The sequence below is a fragment of the Tachypleus tridentatus genome, chromosome 5 (assembly GCF_004210375.1).
Source record: "Tachypleus tridentatus isolate NWPU-2018 chromosome 5, ASM421037v1, whole genome shotgun sequence".
Taxonomy (NCBI): Eukaryota; Metazoa; Arthropoda; class Merostomata; order Xiphosura; family Limulidae; genus Tachypleus; species Tachypleus tridentatus.
In genome coordinates, this window is record NC_134829.1 from 11,628,225 (window position 1) to 11,647,789 (window position 19,565).

The following is a 19,565-nucleotide window of genomic DNA, read 5'->3' on the forward strand; positions in this document are numbered from 1 at the left end:
CTGGGATACTTTTCGTAGATATCTCACACTTTCAAACCACGTCGCATTCCAATGGGCCCATGTACATGCTAGGTGGGTGAGATGTCAAAGCCAGAAGGAATCTTGTATTAAGTTCACAACTAGCATATCTTCTACCACCAGTTCCATGGTCATGTGGGACAGGATTCAAAAGGTCAGTGGGCACTACAATTCTGCTTCCCTCTCGATCTTACTCTCTGATGGTTAGGAGGTGGCTGATGTCCGGAGCATCGCTGATACTCTAGGTGAAAGCTTTTGCCGGGTATCTAGCACTTCTGCTTGTTCCTCCACCTTCTTGGCCATCAAGACTAGGGCAGAGGGTTCACCTCTTTCCTTTCGAACTGACTGTCTCTTTGACTATAATTGTCCCTTTACACTGGTGGAACTGAAAATGGCCCTTCATCAGTCTGGTAGCACATCTGTTGGACCTGATGATGTACACTATGACATGCTGCACCATCTATCTCCTGCTTCTCTTGATGTCCTTCTAATTGTCTTTAACCAGATCTGGGAGGAGAATGTTTTTCCTGATGCCAGGCTATTATTTTACCTTTCTCTAAGCCAGGGAAAGAACCCAAGATTCCTTCACACTACCGTCCAATTGCTTTGACGAGCTATCTCTGTAAGACCTCACAGAGGATGGTTAATGCTCGTCTTGTTTGGTTCCTCGAATCAAACAATCTCCTCTCGCCCACCCAGTGTGGGTTCCAACGACAGCACTCCACCACAGACCACCTAATTCGACTTGAAACATCAATCAGAGAAGCCTTTTTCAAATGCCAACATCTTGTATCAATATTCTTTGACATTGAAAAGGCTTATAACACAACATGGAGGTATGGCATTTTGCGAGACCTCCATACATATGGGTTACGTGGCCATTTACCCATGAGATTCTAAGTTCATGTGGGTTCGACACTTTCCCGTTCTTTTGTACAGCAACTTGTAGTCCCTCAGGGCTGTGTTTTGAGTGTCATACTTTTCAGTATAAAGATTAATGCCATCACTGAACAACTTCCTTTCACTATTGCAAATGGGCTGTATGTCGACGACTTTCACATCTCACGTCAGTCGTCGAACATGAGATATATTGAGCGGCAACTACAAACTGCCCTCAATCGTGTACTGAAGTGGACTAAGGCGAACGGCTTAATTTCTCTCTCTCTCTAAAACCGTTTGCATGCACTTTTGCTGCCAACGGGGTTTTCACTCTGATCCTGAACTTCATATCGATGAAGTTTCGCTGCCAGTGGTCCCTGAGACCAAGTTCTTGGGGCTTATCTTTGACTGTAAGCTGACCTTTATACCACACTTAAAGTAGTTTTGGGTCAAATGCACGAGAGAGCACTGAACACCCTGTGTCCTCTCTTCTACCAGTTGGGGAGCAGATCGATGTTCTGTGTTAAAGGTATATCGTGCTCTTATTCGATCGAAACTCGACTATGGATCAATTGTCTGTGGCTCTGCCAGACCCTCGGCCTTAAAGATGCTGGACACCATTCATCACCAAGTACTTCGACTCTGCACTGGGGCTTTCCACACCTCTCCAGTTCGAAGTTTGTACGTTGAATCTCATGAACATTCTCTGCACCTTTGCTGTTTGCAACTATCTTTACTATGTTTTTGAAACTTCGTTCCTTACCAAAGCATCCCACCTGGGGATGTGTTTTCCTTCCTGAGTGGGCCGTACTTTTTCAGAACAGACGATCTGCCATTGCTCCATTTGGCCTTCGCATCCAGGCGCAATTGGATGAATTGGGTCTGTCCTTGGATAACATTGCAGGTTCCACAGGTCAGCCCATCCCACCATGGCTTATTACAGCCCCCAAATGTGACCTTTCTTTCAGTCATCTGAAAAAGGCAGATACTCCAGATTGGAAGTACCGTCTTTTATTTAATGAACATCTTTCAAACAATCATTCCGTTCCCATTTATACAGATGGTTCCAAATCAGGTAATTCAGTGGGCTCTGCTATGGTTTGCTGTGGTTTGGTGGTTGCGTGTGCAGAATCCCCTCTACAGATTCTGTGTTCACTGCTGAACTGTATGCCATATCTCTTGCCCTGGATCATATTGAAGCTGAGCAGTACTCCAACTGCACTATTTATACTGACTCGCTTAGTTCTATACTGGCCCTGGAATCGCTACACATTGGCTCACACCCTGTTCTCGCTGATATTCAAAACCGACTGGCCCATTTCTCACTAACTGCTACTTCTATCCAGTTTTTCTGGATACCAGGCCATGTTGGTATTTGTGGGAACGAGCTTGGAGACACGGTAGCTAAATCTATCTGCTTCGGCACTATCACCACTGTGCCTATTCCGTATGTGGACTATGGTCTTGTATTCAAAGCTTGACTCCGTGCCAGTTGGCAGTCAATTTGGAGTGAGCAACGTAACAAAAAGCTTTTTCACATAAAACCCTTCATTGGGCTTTGGCCATCTTGCTTCCGTAAGGTTCGGAGGGAGGAAGTTGTTCTAACTGGACTACGCATTGGTCACAGTTTTTTGATTCATTGTTTTCTTTTATCTGGAACTGATGCACCAGTGTGTAGTTTGTGTAACTCTCAAATCACTATAAGCCACATTTTACTTTCTTGCCTTCGTTATGATTCTCAACGACGTCACTATTTTAAACATGTTTTTTCCCAGGGTTTATCTGTAACATTGGACAGTGTTATTGGTGATGGTGACACTGTCCACCTTGATAAAGTTTTTAGTTTTCTGATGGCCATTAATCTTTTTAATCTCATTTAAGTGTTGGATATTTATTCATTACACCTTTTTAATTGTGGTTCCCTTTTTACAGTTTCTTTCTCTCTAGTTCAATTTGACATTGAAAAATGGCCAGAACATTAAATAACTCGACACCAGGACTGGAAAGGCCAACTTCAGGTGACTAATGCTGCTGTTTTTACTAGCCGTTTGAACTACCCGTTAGTTGCCCTGGCGAGTTGTTATTACACTTTTGCTGCATGTCATTTAACACTTTTATTACTTTACCTTTTAGTACTGGCCATAATGACACATAACCCGGAACCAGGACTGAAAAAGCCAACTTCAAGTGACTGACGGTGGTTCTTGAACTTACCTGATAGTCTTCCTGGCGGGTTATGATCATTACCATTTTGCTAGAGTAAATACCTTACAACTTCTTATACTCTGCTTTTTCTCTTAACATTGTAGACTAGGTGTCAACATTGGTTTTATACTTTTTCTTTTTTTCCATGATATTTTGTTTTACCTTCATTTCCTTTTATGTATTTTACTACATTTACTTTATTTTTACCTTTTTAACGGACGTTTGGTGCAGATAGCCTAGCTGCTTTGTGCCATAAAACACTAAATCAATCAATCAATCCATCTTTTTGCTCTGTATGTCCATCTCTCCCCTCACATTTTTTATTCATCTTGGGATACATTGGTAGCTCCTCACAGTCATTCCAAACTTATATCTCTTACTCCATCTCTGAGTCTCAACCATCTCTCTTCTTTCTCAGCTTTCCATCACTTCTGATCCACTAAATCAGACTACTGTTTTTTTGGGATAGGACATTCTTTTTTATCATTTCATGTGAAATTATCTAGTCTACCTGTGTGTGCCATTATATGGGATGTACTTACAACCTTGATCAATCTCTCACCTTTGACTTCATTACTTTGTCATGTAATCCATTTCTTTCATGAAATTGTTCTTCCATGATCTGTAAGTTATTTCCTGATGTAACAGTTTCTTCTTTCTACCCTCTTTCATTCCTTCTTTATTGACTACCCTCCATTTTCTTTGCATGATGGATTATTATTGTGCTCTTACTCAAATCCCTATCGAACATCCTATTCCTCATTGCCTTTGTATGGATTTTTACACTGTTGTTTCTTCCTGCTTTCTCTCTCTCTCTCTCTCTCTCCACTATCACTGAAATCCACTAGTTCCTACACCTTGTATATGCTTCTCCAATGGTGAATGTTTGCTGTCTTGAGTCTATCTTCAGGTTTTCTGCAGGCTGGCATGTGAACTACCTTACAATTGTTAGTTCACATTAAACCATATATGCCATCTGGCTATTTCGTTTCCTGTAGTGTACAGACTTCCACCAGTGGGCATTTTTCTATTTACCCTGAAACTGTAATGTGTATGAATGCTAGTTTGCTCATTCAGTACCAACTGTGAGATGTGGTTCTCCTCACTAAAGCTAATGCTATAATACTTCAGTAATCCATTCCATTCACTATCATAGAAATATTCAGTAACAGAATTTGGCATCTGTCTGATTCTTTGTCTAATGCTTGATGGCTTTTTATATAAGGTTTTGCAGTCATTTACCACACTGTCTCTAGAAGACCTTTCTGACAGTCCTGTGGGTGTGCAGCAGAGAATTGGGTACATTTTCTGGGATTCTCCTTCTAGTGGAACATGGAAGACCCTTGCCACTTACCTGCTCCAAACCACTTGGTTGGGGAACCATGGAGAGTCCTTACTAATTGGGATCTAAACTGGGGGTTAGAAGAAGTGTCACTCTACAGTCTGAAGGGGACTTATCTATACATCACAATCTCCAAGTGCAATTTAAACATGTATTGCTATCTCATGCTCAGATATTACCTCTGCAAGGACCTGAATCCTTTATATCTGATGTCAGAATAGAGGATATTCTTATTCATTTGTGATGTATAACTCACACACTTTACTTCCACAGCATAGCACATAGTGTCTAATGGTTGAGTTGTGGTCATATGAGTATCCATACTAATTGTATTCAGTAAACCAGTATGTATGCACTGTTCCCTCCTTCAGTGAATGGCGAGGGGTGCAAAGTGTAAACAGTAGAGGAGCTGTGTACAAGTACTTGGTCCGAATGCATTTCTCTCACAACTGATTTTAACCTTAAAAAGCTGATGTTTGAGGAGGTCCATGTTGCAGTATGAATGAGCCCCAACCTATTCTACCCATACTTAAAACACCCTGCAGGCATTGAGTGAGATGTCTCCCACAGGTGGAGCCTCTGCCATAGGATGTCTAACTCCATGAACTTCATTCAGACACTTGCTAAAGAGATCTCATCTGGGTAATTTTCACACTGGTCCCTCCACCATTTCAGTGTGTGATTTTAGCTTTGTGTGTGTGTGGAGGTCGGTGATTGTATCAAAAGTTATTTCCCTTAAGTGAAAAAGTATTACTGACAGATACACAAATTTATAGACTTCACCATCCATCATACCTATTTTTCTCGTACACCTACAATGAGACTTTGTCAAATAATGTAATATTTCGAGTGTGAATCTATAAAGTGCATTTATGTAAGAAAGTGTGTTGCATTTATTTTGGTAAATTTTAGGTAGGAGTTTTCATCACGCTGGTGCAATGTAAGTCTCTCGGTTAGACTGACGTCATTTCAGGGAAAAATTAGCTTTGTGTATGGAGGTGAACACTTATAAGATATACGTTTTGAATTGAGGAAAATGTGAACATCAATGTACAATGCAGTAACAAATCCATTCGTAGTAAAATAGTTACACGTATAAAATAACCTCAAATAAAGAAACGCAAATTCAATGTAAAAAATTAATCTTAATACTGATGTTACAAATTTACCAGCAAATAATACTTTTTCATAAAATAATTATTTAATAAACAATTTAACTTAATGCAGGACACAAAATGAAAAATTTCTTTATGGCTCGACATCAATATATTGTCTCAAAATAACTTTTAACATTGAATACAACTGAAGAATAAAAAGCAGTATCTAACACCAACAGTTAGATTCTTAAAGGTAGAGATTATTATACTATTAGGAACTTAAGTTCCATCTCTAGATGTATTTACACTCTGTCTCTCATCCAAGTTAAAGACAGCTTCCATATTTGCATCTAATTGTAGATACGAATGTGACTGGTGTAGTTTGTACATGTTTTGCATGCCATCATAGCCATTTTGGGTAATGTATCTGAAATATGAAACTTGTTCATGTTCTTCATTTGTATGTAGTGGGATACGTCATCCTTGTAACTGACTAATATTGCCACACTTTTTATTCTTGTGCCAACCATAAGCTTGTGAGATTAGCGTGGCTGGATACTTCACTCTATTTTATATCTCGTGCTTTGAAAGTTTATTATCTTTATTATTCTTGCTTCCTGTACCTGAGTTTGATCATAACTTATCTGCTTGAACTCAGTCTGAGTGCTGCTTTCCACTGTGGAGTGTTTTTTTTACAGAAGTTGCTGTCTTGACTATGCACAACTGTACACGCCCTGTGGTTTGTGTTGAACAACTTGATAACTGGTGACCTCCTAGTGTTGATGGTGGTTCTTCTCGAATGGTAACTCTATATTGCTTCCATCTTCTAATGACAGTATGGTCCACAAATCTACCTTGTACGTGTGGCACTATCATATCTAGCAATCAGTTCAGACTTGAGCCCAAGAGTTGGCGATGGGTGGTGATGACTAGCTGCCTTCCCTCTAGTCTTGCATTGTTAAATTAGGGACGGCTAGCGCATTTAGGCCTTGTATGGCTTAGCGAGAAATTCAAAAACAATTCTTAACATTTCGACACTTATTAAAAACGATTATTAAATTTACATAGGTGACTAAGCTATATGTTTGAGATTTTGTAACACTAAAAATCTAGTTTTGTTATTGTAGTGGTAGAGCATAGATAGCCCATTATGCAAATTTGTACTGAATAACATATAAAACAAAACCCTATATTTTGACCAATTTGGTGAAGTTAATTTATGCACTTGTGAAACTTCACTGTATAAAACTTAATTTATTATTTTATTATAAAATAGGCGACAAAATATCGGTAATTAACCAAGATAAACCATATATATTTTAATTTGTGTTATTTACAAATATGTATTATCGAGCTGCCAATTTGTCAGAGGAAATTAGCCGTCAGATAAATTTGAAGAACGTAGCCCAGAATGTAAGATGTTGGACTAAAATATATATGAAATACCAATGTTAATTTAGCTTTCATAAAAATATGGTACAATGAAGTTAGTATACAATTTTTGTTACACTTTCTACTCGGATAAAGGCTCTTACTGACCTTTGTTCATTACTATGTTGGTTAATTAGAGCTTCTTGAGGAAAATTCAGTTTATATCATTTTGAAACGAAGAAATATTACACTTCATCTGATATATAATAACACAGAATACTGATTGTGGCTCTTGTATGATATAAAGAATGGAGAATACCTTGATAACTTTGTTAGGCCTGGCATGGCCTAGCGCGTTAAGGCGTGCGCTTCGTAATCTGAGGGTCGCGGGTTCGCGCCCGAGTCGCGCCAAACATGCTCGCCCTCCCAGCCGTGGGGGCGTTATAATGTGACGGTCAATCCCACTTTTCGTTGGTAAAAGAGTAGCCCAAGAGTTGGCGGTGGGTGGTGATGACTAGCTGCCTTCCCTCTAGTCTTACACTGCTAAATTATGGACGGCTAGCACAGATAGCCCTCGAGTAGCTTTGTGCGAAATTCCAAAACAAACAAACAAACAAAAACCTTGATAACTTTGTTACATTACTCTATCATTGGAACAATAAGTATCACTAATATATAGGTAAACGTTTCTCTATACCGTGACACTCTTCTAAGTTTCGTAATCTCACAACAAAAGGTATAGTCTACAAGAATATAGTATCTGTCATTTACATTAAATCACATTATAAAGAGCATTTCTATAAGATAATATTTAGTAATTTGTGTTCTCACTTGCCTTTTAATTTTTATTTCTGATTTCCTTTTTTGTATAAATTGAAAAGATTTCAATCAGAATAATTTATTAATTATAATCATACTTTTGTTGTTAAGTGTCAAGTCACATTGATAGCATAACGTCAAACTGATGAAAATGTAAGTTTTAATTAATGCATAATATTTCATGATATCTCCTTTTTAGGATGATTCAAGTGGTTAGGAAATGTAACTAATGATTTAGTGTTTTAAAGCTTTTTGATTAAATATAGTCATATTGAGACATCAAGCAGTAAGTTTTAATTATTATATTGTCCTTGTAAGAGCGACACAGCGGTATGTCTGCGGACTCATACTGCTAAAAACCGGGTTTCAATACCTTTGTTGGGCAAAGTACAAATGACCCATTTTGTAGCTTTGTGCTGAATTCCAATCAATCCTTTTAAGATAATTTAACTGGTCAGGAAATTTAATTAATAATTTAATGATAATCGTGTATATTAGTATGATTTAAATAGTTAGGAAAATTAATGAATTAATTAATAAGGGTTTTATACCAATTAAATACATTCTTGTTGAGACATGTTATACTGGTTCCACTTCGTGAAATTATGATGCCATGCTCTCTAATTGTAGAACTAATAGTTAATCATCTGTTGTGGCAGCCTGGCAACACGTACATAACAATGCACCCTTTGGTGACACGTTGTGGAACTATGATGTTGTCATCCTCAATAACATAATGTCACTTCCCTTCCCTCCCTCTCTCCTGAAGTAGCCGTGAGGCAGCATCATTTGGTCGGTATGGTACACCCCTAACTACTCATGCAGGTGTTTTTACACTTAATTAAAATTTTGCCAGTAAGTTGTATTCAGTTCTAAACTTGTGATAACCCTCACTTCAGGCTAGGTTGCATATTACAATTTCCATTCTATAAAGTTGGCTTGATTTGCATCTCTATTATTTAATATGTGAGACTTAGACGATACTCAAGTGAAGAAGTGTGACAAATGAACTTGTAGTAAATCTCCCATTGAATATGTATTAAAAGTGACCACTCATCTATTTAATCTAGATACCATCTTGAAAGTTTAGTATACAATATATCCGTCACTTGTGTTGAAAATATAAGCAGTACTTATAAGGTTACTAACATAAATAGTACGACCCTAGTATTCTTCATACGTGGTTGTACAAGTAAACTGAAAAGAGAGAGAGAACAGTACACTCTGGTTTTAACGAGGACGGAAGTAACAAAGATTTAGTTACAAATAATACGAGAATTAAACTTTCAAGTTAGTTTTCAGGGGGAAGGTATCAAGAAAAGCTGTTGTTAAATGCTAAAAAAAAAATGGTAATTTTTAACGATAAAAATAAAAAGGAGAAATAGGTGCTACTAAATTCAAAGAGTTTGGTTGTCGTTAAGCACACGTAAATAGCCCCATGAGCTATTTGTGCTATGTCTACCACAAGTATCGAACCCCAGTTTTTATCGGTGAGAGCCCCAAGATTTACCACTAGACTGTGTTCCAAACACAGAAGATAAGATTATTCTCACACACAGTTGAAGATAAAAGTTACTACCAACTTGCTTCCAAGGGCAAAAGTTAAAGAAAGTTGTAACTAGTTCCATCACAAAAAAGAAGGCAGAAGAAGGAGGAAAACTGCCAATAAATTTTATAGGAGAAAGGTTTCCAAAAGTAAAGCCGAAATAAAAATTGCTTCTCTAAATATTATAGAATAAATTAAATTATTGCCAAAGGGAGGAGGATAGTGAAAACTGCTGATACGTCCTAGAGAAGAAGAGGAATTGTTTCCAAGGGCAGGCAGGTAACAACTACTACTTAATCTAATGCATACAATACATGAGTATATGTTTAAATCGCCCTGAAAATGGCAATATCACACAATAGTTAAAGTTATATTTATACAACATTTTACATCGTCAACAAAAGATTTATTATGCAATAACACTTTCACTAGTTTTTGAAAAATTTACAATTTTGCAACATACATTTAACAGTATAAATATATATTTAACTGAAACGAATATTAATGTTTATTTCTGTTTCTTTAGAATTAAGCACAAAACTACACAATGGACTGTGTTCTGACTGTCACGGGTATCGAAACTTGGATTTTAGCAGTGTGAATTTGCAGACATACCGATGTGCCACTGGGGAGCAACATCAATATTAAAATCAATATATAAAAGTAAATTAATTCACCATTCTGACTGTAGGTTTAAATCATCCTAAAAGTGGCAAATTCATACAATAATTAAAACTTGCACACTAAGTTGAGTTCATACAAAAAATAATTTACACTTTACATTATCTCATGTTTTTCAAATGCAGAGTCCTAAAAGAAGTTATTACATTTTCTTATTATTAATTAGTCCTACAAGGATAGTACAATAATTAAAACTTAATCAAATGATTAAAGATTTTTAGTATCAAATTATTACATTTCCTGTCCTAAAAGGACTATATCTTACTCAATCTAACGCAGACAATACATGGCTATAAGTTTAAATATATCATACAATAGTTAAAACTTATATTTTATACAACATTTTAGATCGTAAATAAAACATTTCTTGTGCAATAATATTTTCACTAATTTGTGAAAACATAATTTACACGTTTTACAAGGGCTGACTTTCATATATACTTAATCACTATTATTATCGTAGGATTTTAAGAAATATACTGTAACAGTACAAGTTATCAACGTGCAAGTTTAATTTCATTAAGATTCATTACTGTTTTCACGTGAATGAACTTCAAAAAATCTTTATTAGTTTTTATTTTTTCAAAGAACTCGCTGCAACTCAAGTCAATATTAAGTTTACAATGCAACGGTCCTTTTACTGCTGATTCATTCATTAGACTTCTTTCTTGAGACCAAATGCTATTTATCACTGAAAATACTCTTTCGATAGGGCAGAAGTGCTTGGTAAACAGAAAATGTACTCTATAACTTGCCTGAGATTAGATACAGAAATACTTTGCTTTTTGAAGTGGTTGAAAAGTTTTACCCATTTTTCTTCACAACTTATTTCTTTTGCTATCCACTTGTCACATTTTGATGACCAGAAGAATTTACCAAGAACAACTTCATCAAACAGATCATCAACATTAGTTGCAGCATTTCATTAATTTTTTTCAGCAGCTGTTTCTATGTCAGGCCACACAAAAATACTGTTTTTTATCCAAACAGAGTATTCCTCACCACCAAAACTTTTCCTACAGCTCAGTATAAGACAGGCAGCAATAATAAAAAGTGGTAAATTCCTTCCTAATCAAGTCTACCTGGCATCTTCCTCTAGCACACTGAGTACTTTGATTGTACCAAAGGGAGTAAAGTTATTGTATTAAAGTTATTTCTTTCAGATTAGTTTTCAACTTATTAAGTCGTGCAACAATATTACTGGCAGTTCTTTTGTTTTCTCCATGGCTGAAATCACTTTGTTGAACAAGCCTAGTTGTCCATAAACAAACCATAGATACATTTCTCCACATTTACTCTCTAAAAATTTTTTTTATCAACAAGTGACACTGTTCTTGTGAACGAAAATATGATTTCAGTCCTTCAGAAATCTGGAGAATTCTCTCAACAGCTGGTTAGAAAGACAGAAGTCGCATACTTCCATATTGGAGAACCTTCTTACCTGTAAAGTTTGACCACCAAACTTTCCACTTCAATAGGAGGGACATTAACTACAGGTTGGAGATAGTTATGAGCACCACAACCAACACCCACAAGTTCCTTTTTCAATCGATTATATACATTGTTTTATCCTTTCTCTTTACACCTCCAAAATTTGTATTGCAGTTGTCACCATAATAAGCAACAATATTTTTATGATAAATCAATTTTTTTAAAGTGGAGACCAAACAATTCGTCAAAATTTCTTATGTCACTCCAGAAATCGACTGAAAGTCTAAAAGTTTTATTTTTACTCCTTCCTCTGGCAAAAAATATCACACCATGACAGGTATAATTTTGGCATATTTTCGGTTTGAAGCATCTGCTGCAAGTGAAACGAATTGAACATCTGTTAAGTCTCTCTTCAATTCCTTTGCTGCTAAAGGAACAATTGCATTCAAAATAATAGCCTCATTATTCGTTTTGGAAGAACTGAAGTTTGGTTCAAATAATTTTTGCTGTCAGTTTAGAAGAACAATCAGCTGTTTTAAAGCTTATGGTATGGACAACACTGTGGTGAGCAAAGGTTGGTTCTTTAGCAACTATTAACAAGTCACTCTCTTCAGGCACAGTTTTTTTTAAAGAACACATCAACTCTTGAACTTTGAGCAGCTACTGAAAGACTAGATGCATGTTTAGCGCTTTTTAAATGGTCTTTTGTGCCTGAGCTGGCACCATGTGAAACAGAGAACTCAGATGAACACTGCAAACATTTGACTCTGTCCTTCTTGCCACAACTTTTTCAAGAATGGATATTCTTTTTGTAATTCACTGTTGAATGTGCACTTTCTTCTACAAGCTTTGGACATTATGACTAGGATTAATTTATAAAATAAAAGAACTGTATGACTAATGTAATAAATAAAGCAATAACAAAGCACTAACACTTGCTCAAAGAAAGCTTTGTATATACTTTTTTATATGCAAAAACGGCTCGTTTGGGTTGAGAAAATATTTTACATAGAAGAGCGAACAACGTTTCGACCTTCTTCGGTCATCGTCAGGTTCACAAAGAAAGAGGTAACTGTGAACCTGACAATGACCGAAGAAGGTCGAAACGTTGTTCGCTCTTCTATGTAAAATATTTTCTCAACCCAAACGAGCCGTTTTTGCATATAAATTTCTCAACTAGTGGGTTTCTCGACATCACTTTGTATATACTGTCGCTTTCCGTTTGTGCAGCTGCCGTTATGCGCGTACCCCAATAGTAGCCTATTGATGAATCATTATACTTGTACAGGTACCATATTAGCTGTCTGTGAATTTAGTTTGAAAATTTGCATGTTACAGCACTATGGCTCCCTTAATCCGTCAACTAATAAAATGAAAACATAAAAATTATTTTTTGTCAACATCAAGTCAGGACTCTATGCAGATTTTAACATTTTCGGTTTATCCTTTTTGGAGTTTATGCCTTTTCATCAAAAACCAGGACATTCCGAGACAGTTTAGTGTCAACCAGGACAAATTAGTAAACCAGATTGGACACCGGGACAAACCCTTCAAACTGGGACATATGGTAAGCCTATATATTCTTACAGCATAAGTATCACTACAGGAAGCCAAATGTATATTCACAATACATGATGGTTCAATAGGAAATCATTTTCTACTTCTAGGGTAATATTTTCTGTTTTTGATTTAGAACTCATATATTTGTCGTTTAAATATAATAGATTAATATATATAGAGATGTAATCATTTAGGCACTTATAAAAATATCAGTATCATCCATCTTACGATGAAAAATTTTATCTGAGGGTCAAATTCCTGTTACAGCATAATAATATTTAAAATCTACAAATAACACAATTGAAACAAATTTTTATATTAATTAAATAATAAAAGGTGACTAATACAGAAGAAAAAACTTTTACAATAGTTTTATGATTGTTGATATCTCTATATCACAATACAGTACGTACACCAATTCAACGTTGAGCAGTGTTTAATTTTATATATTAAGTTTTGTTGAAATGTCATGGTCCAAAAAAAATTATCAGCAGAGTCTAGAATTCGCAAAATAGCTTTACGTGATGCAAGTTGGACTTCCTGACAAATGACTGCACATTTGAAATACTCCCCGAACACTGTTAAGTACATCCTAGGTCATGAAACCTAGACAGGCTAATTTTAAAATAGAAAATGAAGAAATAGAATACCTAAACTCAGTGACAATGATATTAAATATCTCTGTTTAAGAACTGCCACTGATTTTAAGCATGAAATAAACAACCATGTACCAAACGACAGAAAAGTGTCCAAATCTATAGAATCAAGGAAAGTCAGCGAAAATGGGATATTTATTTTGACCTCCAAATATTGTAGGAGACTGAAATTTGCTACAAAAGTACAAAAACTGGACTGATGATGATTGGAAAAAGGATGTTATGGACAGATGAATCCAAATTTGAAATGTTTGGTTCAAAGCGTAGATTGTACGTTCGGCGGAAGGAAGGTGAATCATACTTATATAAAACATGGAGGAGGAAGTGTGATGATGATTTGGGGACGTTTTTCAGTTGAGGACAACAGGTATTTGTAAAATAGGTAGAACAACAGACCAGCGCAAGTACCATCAGATACTGATCCATCATAGTGGCTTGCGTATTATTGGTAAAGGATTCTATTATCAAGAAGATAATGACTCCAAACACTCATCCATCCTATACGGACATTATTTAACTATGGAAAAAGCTGCTGGAGTCATTCAAGTAATGTAATGGGCCCCAGAGAGCCCCGATCTCAAACCAATTGGCATTTGATAGATCATAACTTGCCAAATCAAAAGTTATTTGAATAAACTTTATGTAAGTGTATTAGATACATTTGGAGTAAAATCCCATAAGGAAACTTTGATTAAATACGTTACAACAATGATTCAAAGATTGCCTGCAGTTATTACAGCAGAGGGGGGTAAACACAACATATTAACTGTTTACTGAAGTCAAGTACTTCCACTGAGTTTCTGTAGTACTAAATATGAAAAGTAACAAAATGTTGATGGTTTACCTGTAATTTAACTTCCATTTTTCTTTGAAAGTAGCCTAATATATAATTTTTGATTTTATCTTAACACTTTTGCACAATGCTTTATATATATATAGAGAGAATATTAATACTGAAGAGTTAAGTGAAATAAAATTAAACAACATCGAAAGAAAGAACTGCGTTGAAAACAGCAAATACAGACCTCTGACTAACGTTAACTTGTTATAAACAAAACAGACGGAAACAAAAATAAAAAAAGTGCTGCATCAATTGCAATAATTCCCAGGGTACAGGCTATAATGTGGGATATAAAATTTACCTTAGGTTTTGGAGGTAACTGAGGAAGTAGGACCCATATTGTAGCAGGGATACACCGTTTATGAGAGCTCAAGCCCACATCTATACTTACTGTCTGTAGACAGTTGTGGGAAGGCTACTGCTCTCCCAAGTAAAGAAAAGGAAGAAAAATGAAAAAAATAATTCACAGCTCATCACGATAGAATTAACTATATGTAATGTATATCAATTTAGCATAACTAGAGAATACGGTAGAGTTATAGTATTAAAATAATGTGAAATTCAGTAGCTGTTAACTTGCACTGACTACAGATTGTTTATAGTTTACAGTTAGTAAGACTTGTAACAGTATTTCCATCATTAAAATACAGCATATATTATTCATTTGATGCAGAGTCTCTCCAGTCTGGTGTATAAATAGTGTAACCATTAGAACAACTTTAGTAATAATACCGCAGCGTTTAATATAAAAATATTATATATGTAATTCTAGTGTAGAAAAAAAATCGAAAATTAGAAAATTGTCAGTGGTAACACCGCAGAGTTTTATCTAAGATATAATATATTACTTACATAGACTTTTTCCAGTCTATTGAAAGAATAATGTTACGAACTAGAACAGAGAAACATCCGTCATAACAAAAGACCGTTTTTTTTTTATATAAAGTATACTATTCTTACAAAATGGGGCCCGTCATGACCAGATGGGTTAAGGCGTTCGACTCGTCATCTGAGGGTCGCGGGTTCGAATCCCCGTCGCACCAAACATGCTCGCCCTTTCAACCGTGGGGGCGTTATAATGTGACGGTCAATCCCACTATTCGTTGGTAAAAGAGTAGCCCAAGAGTTGGCGGTGGGTGGTGATGACTAGCTGCCTTTCCTCTAATCTTACACTGATTAGACATCCTTAATTTGGACGGCTAGCGCAGATAGCCCTCGTGTAGCTTGTGCGAAATTAAAAAAAAATCTTATAAGATAGACTGTCTCCAGCCTGATATAGGAAAAGTATGAAAATACAAAATCATCAAGTTTGATACGTGTGAATTATGTACTTGAAGTTTACTTTCTGTATGGTACCAACAATCTCCTGGCAAAGCGTAATTGCACAGTTTTAAGAGGCTTGTCTGCCTTATCTGAAGGATAATTAAATTTGGTTTGTTTTCTTGTGTTTGTGTAAGGAGAGAATGTAAATACTTCATTATTTAAGGTTAACGTTTGAGAAATTATCTAATCAAATGCAAGCGAAGGTCCCTGTAAAACAGTATTCCTCTTTGTATATAACTGTATAAATAAGAAGTACACTTTATTAAGCACAAAGATTCATGATTTCAAGTGTAATAAATCGCCAGGTTATTTATCTTTAATTTTTTATGCTTTCGAAAGATGGATTTTTCTTCTTCAGGGGGAGTACATACATTACTTGTTAATGCCTGTAAAATATGTGGCCATTATTCAATATCAATAACGTAAATAATAAATGGTATGACACATTTTTCAATATTTAATGTTTACAAAAAGTTTCTTTAAAAATTATTTTGATGCCTTTCACACACACAATGTACACTGCAGATACTGTAATTTGGTAAAAAGATATATCCAGGCTCTGTCTATTGGTGCACCCAGAAGCGTAATACTAGTGGAAAGGCATTTTCAAGGTTTGTTTTTTTTTGTTGTTTTCACTGTAAAAGATACATATATATATATATATACACGCTATTATATAATATGGTAATCAATACGATGAAACAATAAAGTCACTTGATGTTATAACGCTATTTTGGAAATGTATACGGGCTATTTGCGCTCTGTCCACTGGAGGGTATCGGACTTTGTAAGTTCGTAAAATTAGTGCTAGCCTCAGGGAGACGCCTTTAGAGGCAAGTGTTAGCTATTCAGGATTCGTGAAAATTGCGTAAAACAGCAAAAAATTGTCAATAAGTCATAAGAGTTGTCATCAGCAATAATGTTCAAACATTGTAACACTTCCTTTTCATTACTTCTACAAGAAATAATCTTAAGAGCAATCAGATTAGCATCAATACAGTAAGTCCTCTACGGAAACCCTTGTGTAATATAAAAAAGTGGGAAACGTTTCAAGGCACAGTCTCGCATTTCCTGTTTCTTGCATGCAGCACTATTTCTCTTCTATAAACTTATTCCAACTCACTTTCTTTGTCACAAGCTATTTTTACAGTAATTTACTGATTTTAATTCGTCTCTCTGTGTGATTATGTTTTATCATCAGTATTCTAGATTTTTCCAACGATAACCTTTTGAATATTTTTTCGCTTTCTTTTATGCACCGTTTTTTAATTTTGGTCCCATTTTATCGTCGAATTCTCCATAATTCTATTCATTCGAGAATGGATTTATTTATAAAGTTTGCTTTTTTCTTAAATTTCTCATAACCTTTATTAAAGTTTTCACTGTTCTTTATCGCCTTCCCATTATTTCATTTTCCTTTCTTATTCTTTTCTCTCCCATCCAGTTCTATGCTTCTTTGTCTTTATTTCCTCTTTTCTCACTTTTGTGTTTAATAGTTTTTCTACAATTTTTTTCCTCTCAAAATCACAACACCTTATTCGATGAATAAGTTACATATTGCATATAAAAATGTTGACGGATTTATTTCAGTCATATTTGTTTCACCTTATCAATATTTATTATTTTTTGCTTATGCCATTGAAGGTGAACGGAGGTTATGTTTTCATTCCTGTGTGTGTATTTATACGTTTCCCAAAAGAGATTTGTCAAAAACAGCTGAATGGATTTAGATGAAAGTTGGTACACCATTGAACTATGATCCAATTTAGAAGTGATTAGTTTTGTAGGGTCAAAGTGACATAGAGATCACGAAAATAACAACAACAAACAAACAAAAAATGAAAAAAATAGTAAAATGTCTCTAAACAAATATGATTGATTTTTTTCCGAGTTTCACGTCAGTAGGTATTCTAATAAAAACATATTTTTAAAATAATCATTCACAATGCTTGATGTGTTGTCAAATAATTAGCATATAATACCCTTTTAAACTCTGTTATAGTAACTGGGGCAAATTCGGACAAGACATGAAGTTTGTTTTATCTAAAAAAATTATATTTCATCCAAGTGTTTGACGTTCTAATACGTATATTTAATCGATTCCAAAAATAAACCCTCGGTGGCGCTGTGCTTAAAATCAGATTTCAATATCCATTGTGGGCACAGAACACATGATTAATTGTGTAGCATTGTGATAAATAATATAAAATCTTAATTTTTTATCCTCTCTACGTATTGATTAAGAGAATATGTTTAATCATTTTGCAAACTCTTCCCACATGTAGTGGAGAATTTGGACTCATACTAGGTTAGAAAAAGTCGTTGAAAATAATCTTTTTGTGAAACAAATTCGAACTCTTTATGCCTTTAAAGAAATGTATTATCATTTGGGCCTCTTTATTATTGAGTAACTACAGTAAATGACTGAGGATATCAGTACTTTTACTGGAACATATAAATAACTGTCTTATTTTAGAAATTCCCTTCCTGAGTGTCTACATTGACCTAGAAAAAGAAAGACTTTGAGGCTTGTTATTGGTTCCTCGAATCTGGTTGAAGTCAGCAGTCTTGTTTTCATTGTTTAGATAAACGAAAGTGTTGTGATTCATCTTTTATCACCTGAAGAACCCCCAAGATCAGAATTCTTGGAATATAGCACCTAAACACTAGCAATGAACAACTTTATTAACTTTCTGTCAGGTTCTGTATATGGGCCTGATTCTTTGCAGTAGATGTCTGTGACTGGTTAGCGATAACTTTCAAGAATAAACAAATAATGTACATTCCACTTGTTTTAAAATTACGCATTAATATAAGTAAAACGTATATAAAAATGTTCATCACATTGTTGATTATCACTTTATATCCAGAGTTTTACACACTTTTCTTTTCTTAGTCAAATTCCATATACGTTAGTTCAGATGGTTTAAAAATACAATTTGACAAGACAATTTATTCTTTCTAGTCTGTTATTACAATACAGTCGGTGATAATTTCACTTTAAAATCACCAATATAACTGTTAGGTACCAAAGTTGTATCCAGAACTTTAAATAATTGTCTCTTCGTTGTCAAAGACCACACAGCTGGTTCAGTTGCCTAAGAACACAATTGACAAGACAAAGTATTCTTCTCAACTCTATTGTTACGGTACAACTGCGATAGTTCCACTTTAAAAATAACCATCATACACTCTTTATGGTTAAACTCACAATAACTTAGTCTAGATCTATCTCTATGCTCATTTATATACCAACAGAGGTCTAGAAAATTCCACATACTACTAGATATTGTGATGCAGTAATACTTAATTGTTACGATGAGAAAGCTCAGAAGGTTATAGTAACATACTGCAATAGTGTAAAAATGACAAATTCACAACATTTAAGTTACAAAACGTATGATTCATAAATAGTCACATGAACAAGCCTGAGCTAAACTATCGCTTCTAAAAATAACTAAATTTAACATTCACACTACACAAAATGTCAAAATCATAATACTCACATTAAACTGGAATAGCCATGTATATCTAAAAATAATCTCATTTTACAGGAAAATATTTATAATATTTCTTATACAATGTACAAAGATATATTCATAGAGTATGCACCGGCATTTACAATCCTCTTAATGGCCTCAATAGCTGCACATGTTAGATCTCTTTCCCTCTCAAAGTACTTCTTCAACAGATTAATATGGTAGATTTTGATCTCCCTGTCCACTTTCATCTTGTAATCTATTCTGTTAACCGTTTCTTGCACTACAAAAGGCCCTTTTTATTGCAGTGTGAGTTT